The sequence below is a fragment of the Hypanus sabinus genome, unplaced genomic scaffold, assembly GCF_030144855.1.
Source record: "Hypanus sabinus isolate sHypSab1 unplaced genomic scaffold, sHypSab1.hap1 scaffold_384, whole genome shotgun sequence".
In the NCBI taxonomy this organism is placed as follows: domain Eukaryota; kingdom Metazoa; phylum Chordata; class Chondrichthyes; order Myliobatiformes; family Dasyatidae; genus Hypanus; species Hypanus sabinus.
In genome coordinates this window covers 268,435-277,563 of record NW_026781274.1, presented here as the reverse complement: position 1 = coordinate 277,563, position 9,129 = coordinate 268,435, and the positions used below count along the sequence as shown (strand labels likewise).

The 9,129-nt window shown below is 45.1% G+C and overlaps 2 non-coding genes across 2 annotated transcripts; both read left to right on the top strand.

Moving 5' to 3' along the window:
* The first annotated feature begins 1,662 nt into the window (after window positions 1–1,662).
* Window positions 1,663–1,735, top strand: trnaa-agc (transfer RNA alanine (anticodon AGC)). The gene has a single exon. It is a non-coding gene; the product is annotated as a tRNA-Ala (tRNA).
* Window positions 1,736–2,244: 509 nt separating this feature from the next.
* On the top strand, window positions 2,245–2,330 carry trnay-gua (transfer RNA tyrosine (anticodon GUA)). Its single transcript is given in 2 exon segments — window positions 2,245–2,281; window positions 2,295–2,330. It is a non-coding gene; the product is annotated as a tRNA-Tyr (tRNA).
* Window positions 2,331–9,129: the final 6,799 nt, after the last annotated feature.

Sequence of the window (9,129 nt, the reverse complement as noted above, 5' to 3'; positions counted from 1 at the left end):
CAGTGCACCAATTCACAGAAATGGAGGGAGTTCGGATGGAAAAACTTAATAAGATATTTTATTACACCTTCTCAGAAATCCCATTATGATGGTAACCTCCGTTTGCTGATGAAATTGTGGAAATCAAAATGCAAATCATTATCATATTATTTGGGACTGCCTTTTTAACAAAAACTATTAGAGGGGGATACAGAATACCCTAACAAGTGATCTTTAAATGTAAAATACCCTTGAAGAGTAAGACCATATAATTTAGATGTATACCTCAAGAATGGATGAAATGAGACAAATATTTAATGAACATACTGTTGGTGGCTGGTAAAAAGACTTTTACTAGAAAATGGTTATCACAGGAGAGCCCAACTTTAAATACATGGAAGGAAATTACAATGGACATTTGCAAAATGGAGTAGATAACAGCATGTGTTAATCATAAGCTGGAACAATTATATTCATACTGGGGAAAATGGTTTAACTGAATAATGCCTCATAGGCCTGATTTTAATCTCACAGATCAATGAATCTGTTGTAAAAAAAATCACTCCCTACCTGTACATAGTTCTTTCCTTTTGTTTGTTTTTTTTTATTTCCACTGTTTTTTATAAGTGTATATCCCAGATAAATACTTTGTGGAAATTCTGTGATATATAGGATTATATGATATATATGTACAATGTCTGAAATACATCTTATGGAGCTGTTTGTTTGATGAACTTGTTATATACCCCGTCACTGGGTGTCTGAGCAGCAGAGAGAGAAGAATCCGTTGGAGTCTGGTGGTACCAAACTAAAGCTGTTTATTAGTAAACTACACAATACAATATCAAAAATGCAAATATACATATAAAACAAGTTAGCAGTAATAAACCTAAAACGTAGGAATAATAATAAGCAATAATAAACAAGCTCTATCGATGTCCAGGGGTAAATGAATTGTCATAGGAAAGTATAGAGTTCAGTTCATAAATGCTGAGGTGGTTATACTTGTGTTGAAAACGTTGGAGAGAGAGCAAGAACGACAGAGAGCGAGCGAGCGAGATGTAACAGCAACAGCTGTGGCAGGAAAACCTTTTGTGGCTTTCTTAATCCGTCGTGTCGTTGTGTTCATTTAGTTATAACCCCTCTGTTCTTCAGCTAGACCGTTCTCTTGTGGTGGACTCATCACTCTGGCATGAGTGGACACACACACAATTCCCCACCGTCCCTGCTGTAACACTGTGAACTTTACTGACCGATCTCCTGGTTCGGTCTCCGAGGCCCCCATCTTTCTGTGGGTTCCCAACACTCAGTCAGTGTCCACTGGTGTGTCTGAAGGGTGTCTCTCCAGACCTGTCTTTTAACCCCACTCACGGGGTCTCAGCTATCCATAGAAGATAATTTAGAAATTGACAACATTCCAAACAGAACAGCCTTGGATTAACAATGTTTCCAGAGAGGGCTGTTTGTTACACAGTCATTGTAATTGTCGGTATCCCGGGTAAGTACCTTTGATACTGATACGGAAGCAGAGACCTCACGCCGCTCTCAGCTACTGCTGAGTGAGTGAGTGAGTGAGTGTGTGTGCCTGTCTGTGAGCTGCTGATTGTGCATCGGTGAACAGTGGCAGGCATGCAATGATGTTTGTCCAACGGAGCAAATTATAGGAGGCTAGCGCGATGTGCTGGGGAATTAGCTCAAATGGTAGAGCGCTCGCTTAGCATGCGAGAGGTAGCGAGATCGATGCTCGCATTCTCCATCGACATTTTGTATTCAGAGGATTCGTTCAATCAAATTCCTGAACTAAGAATGCACAAAAGATGCGGTTGGCGCAGAGCGAGCGGAAAGTATCTCAGTCAAAGGGTCGGGAGAAAATGTCGTAGGTTTGCTGCTTTGAAAGCAGATTGGAGGGAAAGCCGGCTGGCAGCTGGTGTTTCAGTAATGGATGAGCTGCAGGCGACGATTCCGGCATAAATCAGGTGAGTGGTTAGAAGGACATTGCCCTGGTTACTGGGTGAAAAGAGAAAGCTGAGTAACCTTTGATTTGAACGGGCGAGGACGATCAAAGAGCTGTGTTGGAATCGTAGTGTCCCTAGAATTGTCAGAAGCGCGGTGATCGGCGTCATCCCGTGGCCTGTGGCCCCCAGTGCTGGAAGGACGAGATAGTTGCCACAGGCAGGCTTTTGCCATCGGTCGACAGATGCCAGGCTGAAATCTGCATAATGATTGTCGGTAGGAGCCAACGTGGAGAAACTTGATGTCACTTTTCCTTCGATAGCTCAGTTGGTAGAGCGGAGGACTGTAGAGGAAATGGAGTCATCCTTAGGTCGCTGGTTCGATTCCGGCTCGAAGCATCAGGACTTCTTTTACTGCGCCCGTCATCAATTCCATACCACAGCCTCGCCATGATTGAAATTCCCCCGCGAACATGGCATTTGTGGACAAGCAGCTGGAATTTCTTTTATACCATGTTAACATCATTTTGAAATTATGCCAAAATGTTTCGACATCTTTGGTAATATAATAATGAAATACTCTGAATTTAACTGTATTAATGAATATAATCCATAAATGTGCTAAACACTAAACGTACCACATTTACAGTGAAACATTTTAGTTTCAGCGTACATGCACTGTCATTGTTTCAAGTTACAACACTGTCACAAATGGTCACAATGAAGGCAGAATGGAAGTCGGTCGTTCACTGTTCAGAAACCACCATCGCCGTCCCGTCAGAACATTTCACTGTTGCATCCTCCCTGTCAATTGTGACTGTCTGACAGTGTTTACGTGTGTTGTGTGTTATGTTTTGTCATCGTTTGACTTACATATCAGATTTATAAAACGTTACAAGTTCCGAGCACTATTAAGACCGGGTAACAATGTTCTGCTCAGAGCAATGGTTTGTCCCCGAAGCAGTAAAATAAAACAGAGGGAAGGTTGCTGCGGTGCAAGATCTTGTTTTCAGAATCTGACGTTGCAATCCAATAGTAACACAGACTTTCGGAAAGAAGCGTAGATGCGCACTTCAATTACACTACCCCTCTCCTTGGAGATACCGCGCTTGGAGTTCTGTGAACAGTCTTGTCGCCCTGTTATAGGAAAGGCAGAAGTCCGCTGAAAAGAGAGCAGGCAGTATTCACAGAGATGCTGCAGGGACTCTCTGGGTTGAGTTACAGGGTGAGGTTCGGCCGAGTGGCATTTTATTGAGGGCAGAAATATAGCTGGATCACGAGAGACGTTTTCTCACATAGTTGCTCTGTGTATTGAACAGCCTGACAAAGGAAATGAGCACTACAGAGTCGTTAGCAATATTTGAAGTACACATGGACAGTTTGACGAATGTGACCCAATCACGAACAACTGTATTAGGTGGCCAGGTTGGTCGGCATGGAGATATTGGGCCGAAGGACCCGTTTCTGTGATCCATCATTCTTGGACTCTGCTCATCGCTGCTGCATCCGTGAAACGTGAAGAGATTAATGTGAGCATGCGCAACTGTAAAACGCATTCTGCTGCGGTCACGTGATCAAACAAAGTATCTTTTTACTTCCACTGATAATGGCCAGCGGAGATTTAATTGCAAGAGAACAATTGACGGCTGTATTTCTGCCAAAAAATGAGTTTGAATTTCTTTATTCTTATTTTTGGTCTTTTTTGTCACACTGCATATAACCTTGTGGCGATCATCATTCTCAGCCGAGGAAACTGCGGTCTCTCCAAATGCGTCACACGTTACGTGGTGGCGATGGCTGCCGCGGATCTGATGGTGGTGATTATCGAAGTCCTGTTACACCAGATGGGTCAAGCAAAAGGATTTAATTACGGAGTCCTGGACAACGCTCCTTTCTGCCTTGTCCACGACTTCCTGCGTCACGTGGCCGTTGACTGTTCCGTGTGGTTTACAAATTGTATTTGTTTCAGTAGACCTGTAGTGCCTTTCTCGCCATCGTTTGAGGGGTTTTATTGGGTGGACCGTCTGTTGAATCCGCTACTTCCTTTCTTCCTTATTTTGACCCTCAATGCTCTGACCGTCAGACAGATACTGGCGGCGAGCAGAGTCCGCAGGGGGCTGAAGGGACGGGGAAATTGCGGGAAACAGCGAGATCCGGAGATGGAGAGTCGGAGACAATCCATCATTCTGCTCTTCAGCCTGTCGGCGAGTTTCCTTCTCTGTTGGGCGACAACCACTCTGATCTTCATTCTCACGCGATGCCTCTACACAGACCTGGAAACGTCCATTCGGCTCTTTCAGGCACAGTTTTGGGGTTCAGTGATTCAGAATTTCAGCAGCTGCACGAATACATTTATCTACGGAGTGACCAAGACCAGATTCAGAGAGCAGGTGAAAATCATTCTGCTCTCGCCGGCTACTTTAGTTTTGAAATATTTTAGGTATGTACCGCTCAGATGAAAGGGTCAAATAATTTACAAATTTCAAAATAAGATACCTGCTCTGCAAGCACATTAATGAATTGAACTGCCTGAAAAAGTTACTGTTCCCAGCATTTCTGCCTTTCCATTATTTCAGAAGAAAAATAATTTATTTTTCTATTATAGATTAGATTGCTTGTCGTTTCCGTTCTGTAAAATGTATTTTACCTTGCACATTATATCACCCTGATATCCGGGATTGAAAACACGCAGATCCATTGTCGAAGTGTCCATTTTCTAAATCTTGCTAGTGACCTGGCCGTGTCTGCCAATCCCGACGTCCATTCTCCTTCCCTCTTGTTCCGAATTCTCCCTTTATTTAAACTTCCGGTTTGTCTGCTATACCTGTATGTAGCTGGGAGAATAATTGCATCTTCTCTGTCCGGATGAAGCTTTCTAGTTTCAGCAAGAGTCGAATCCTACAGTCCGGATGAGATGTAATTCTTCATCGGCCCAACTTCGCTCTAATTTGATAACATATCGGGACACATTTCCTATTGGCCTGAGGGTATTTTCATACAGTAAATACAAGTTACTCTTGCTATAACAGGTTTGCAGCACAGGCCCTTTACAACAATGATGTCGAACATGAGGAAAGCGAGAAACAAGTTAAAAGAATTTACGTTTTATACTTTCAATAATGTTGAGATGTAGAACTTCAGAATTAATACCTTCGGTAGGACTAATGTGTGCCCGGCAATTTTGCTTCAGAAAGATCAATCACAGTATTGATTTTTATTATTTATGTTGTCTTCTTATCCTGACATTCAAACGGTAAAATTGCAGCATAATTGCTAAAAGCGTTTCCTATCAGTGATACGGGTGATTTGGAGAGAGGGGTTAGATCATCCTTGGAAGATGGGAGACTGTGATGGAATCTGCCAGGATGATATCGCAGTTTGTAGGACACTCAAATGCTAAGAACGTTGGCTTTCAGTTATATGGAAAATGTGGAGAAGGTAGTTAAATTATGCCTAGAAGAGAGAAGATGTGGGGAGTCTGCCAGGATGATATGAGATTGTGAAGGCAGAGTCACAGTAGGTGTAAGGACTGTGGACGGTCGGTACAGGAAGAATACACTGAATGTGCCTCGAAAAAATCTAACCGGGAATCAAAACACATTCCACACAGAGGATGGAGATGCGGGGAAGTGGCTCAATTTGCATTCACTGGGACAATTGTGATATATTAGAACAAGGTTGTTTAAAAAATCGCTTCTTATTAACACGGGGTAACCCTTCAGTGAAGCAGAAGATGCGTAAGCTGATGCAATGGAGCAGTTACTGACTTCCAAAAGCTGCTGGGCAATTGTGTTGCCATGGAGATTTGATATCGTGCAATAACTGGGAGCGCGACTCCGCAGAATCAAGCCCTGAAATGTTGCTGCTTCTCCGGACCGGTGAAGGATTCACACTGGACTTCCTCAGATGACAGTAGCATTTCCAAATTTTTATAATCACTAATGGAGAGCGGGAAAACTTTGGGAGAACATAACCGTGATATAGAGGAAGGTTAACGGGAAATATAGCAGGTGAAATAAAATACTGAAGATCGTGACTCCCGATAATAAAACACGCCTTTTGCACGACCCTCTCACACTGACTACGCGTGTCTCCAAGTAGCTACAGATACTGACCTTCGGAATCTCTCAGCCCCAACAGACACCACAACTCCTCCTCTAACCTCTTCCAATCACCCAGCGCCTTCCGGACGGGCTGTACCCACATCTCTCCACCAGAGACCGTTCTCCCTCCCCTCGCCTGCTCATTAAACACACCTCCCAATAAACACACGTCTCCCCAATGACCTGTCCGAATCAGCCCAGTCCTCCAACACGGAAACCCCCTGAGTCCAGTCCATCAGCACAGACCATTCGCATTGAAATCACCGACACCCAGTCCACAAGTTTTACACACATCCAAAGACCACACACCACCTCACTGAACCCTCCTTCTGAATCTTCCTCTTCACCATCGACACCCGGCAATGTCTCTGATCCTCCCAATCAGCTTGTGCCAGTGGGTGTTCTACCCTCAGACTCATGGGCAGGCTGAGGGGACGGACCCGGACCCGGTGCGACCGCTTCTCTGCCCTCTGTCCGGGAATATGTCCTCTTGGAGTGACCATTTAATCCGGGCCGAGTTCGCCCACAATACCCTTCAGCATTCACCGCTGGGTATGACCCCATTCAAATGTCAAATTGAGTTTCTGCCTTCTCAGTCTCCTGATCAGGAATTAGGTGTCGGGGTCCCCTCCGCCGAGTAATTTGTTCAAAGGGTTCTCAAGGACAGAAACTCGGAAAGGAAATTCAGCCCGGCTGCAGGCCAAGGCCAACAGATACAGGCGGCTTGGCCTCTCTTTCAATATTGACAAGCGGGTCTCTGTTCAAATAAAGATCGTCCACTCAAACTGGAATGGCGGTAACTAGCCCCTCGCTTTATCCGTCTCTCTAAAGTCATGACGGAAACTGCCCCGGCAACATACACAACACATCTTCCCCGTTCTCTAAAAATTCATCCCGCCTTACACGTATCGGGATTTAAACTTGTACGTTGTCCCTACTTGGCCCCGAATCGGAAGCCACACATGCCTTTCCCTCCGCCCCTCACCACTGGGGATCATTTTACCAGTATGGGTGGGATATGGTCCGGAGGAAGAAGGGATATTTTGGATCCGGTCCTTTACTCAGAATTCCAAAGGACATTCCGGACAGTACTGGGCCGTCAGATGCCGTCCATGGTGGGACGGGATATGTAGCACCCTCTGGTCGGCGGTAGAGTATTCTCAGAACTCTGTTTTTCCCTTTGCTGTTTTTGTAATCCTCTGCTTAGTTGCTGCCTGAATGGCAAATTTCCTCCAACATTTTGTGTGTGTGCGTCTCTGTATTTCCATCAACTGCAGAATCTTTTGTGTCTTATATCTGCCTTTGTAAGAGGATTGAACGTTGGCATTAGATACCCTTTGATATTGAGTATGGGAGCCGCTTTCTGCGTTAAAGCAGCTGCTGAGTTTTCCACATACAAATGAAAACTGAAGTTTGGACATGGAACTGGCGTTTGCAGAAACTTTTAATGGCACCGTGCGTACCCATAATGCTCAGCATTAAAAAAATTCGCCGGCGCTGAAGAATCGGTCATATGCGCAGGCGTGAAGGTTGTGACGGTGGCGAATTTTACGCATGCGTGCAGTTCACAAAAGGCCTCGGGAGCCCGGCGGCTGGATCGGACGCAGGTAAGCGGTTATCTGCGGACGACTATCCTAAACACCGACTGAGGGGCAACTGCTGTGAGCATCCCACACCGTACCCCGCAATCCCGGGACAGCCCTGCTCGCCTCCCTCTCTCTCAGCCCCACGATCCGTGCACGGGCCCCGGGGAGCTTCCGGCTGCTGAGGGAATGGGAACGGATGGATCTGTCGGACAGAGCTGAGCTCCAGATATCTAAATGCAAGGATTAGGAACTCGGAGAAAGGGAACAAATTTTTTTACATCACCAGTTGAGAAAATCACCTTTGTTTCTCTTCCAATCACAAACTCTGCAGATGCTGGAAATCGAAGCAACACACACAAAATGCTGGAGGAATTCAGCATTAGTACTCTTTTCCATAGATGCTGCCTGGCCTGCTGAGTTCCTCCAGCATTTTCTGTGTGTTGTTGACCTACCTCCTCTCGTTCTGGACTTTTCTACCCGTGACGACATGTTTTGACCCATTCTGTCTGGAAGTTAATGACATCAAAAACCTTTGCCCTTGGGCAACAAGTAACTTTCACATCCCAAATGTGCCAGACTCCAATGAGACAGACTATTACCCTTCCCTTCATATTTATAATAGATTCTACCTTCTTTTGTTCTGGACTTTTCTACCCGTGACGACATGTTTTGACCCATTCTCTCTGGGAAGATAATGACATCAAAAAACTTTGTCCTGGGCAACAAGTAGCTTTCATATAACAAACGTGCCAGAGTCTGTTATTCCTTTCGCTGTGGTAACGTTCCCAGGATCGTAGCAGCAGGAACAGTTTGTGGTTGTGGTGAACTGGGTCCCCAATATCCTTAGGGCATGTTTACACACCTGTCTCTGTAAATGGATTGAATAGTGGGAAGTTGACATCTGCAGATGTGCTGGGCTGTCCGCACCACTCTCTGCAAGTTCCTGCAATTACGGGAAGTACAGTTTCCCATACCAGGCAGTGATGCAGCCAGTCAGGGTGCTCTCAATTGTGTTCCTGTAGAATGTTCTTGGTATTTGGAGCCCCAACCCAAACTTTTCAGTCATCTGAGGTGACAGAGGTGCTGTTGTACTTTTTTTTTACAACACAGCTGGTACGTACACACGAGGAAATCTGCAGATGCTGGAAATTCAAGCAACACACACAAAATGCTGGTGGAACACAGCAAGCCAAGTAGCATCTATAGGAAGAAGCACTGTCGACGTTTCTGGCCGAGACCCTTCGACAGGGCACCATGTGATATCCTCGGTGGTGTTTATGCCAAAGAACATAAAGTTCTTCACCTTCTTAACCACAGATTGATTAATGTCAATAGGGGTTAGCCTGTCTCCATTCCTTCTGTCGTCCACAATCAGCTCCTTTGTTTTTGTGAAATTGAGGGAGAGTTTGTTTTCTTGACACCAGTCAGATTTTGTTCAGACCTCAGACAGAGTCAGCAATCACATGGAGCATGGTGCGATGAATGTGCTGAGCTGTGTATATCACAATG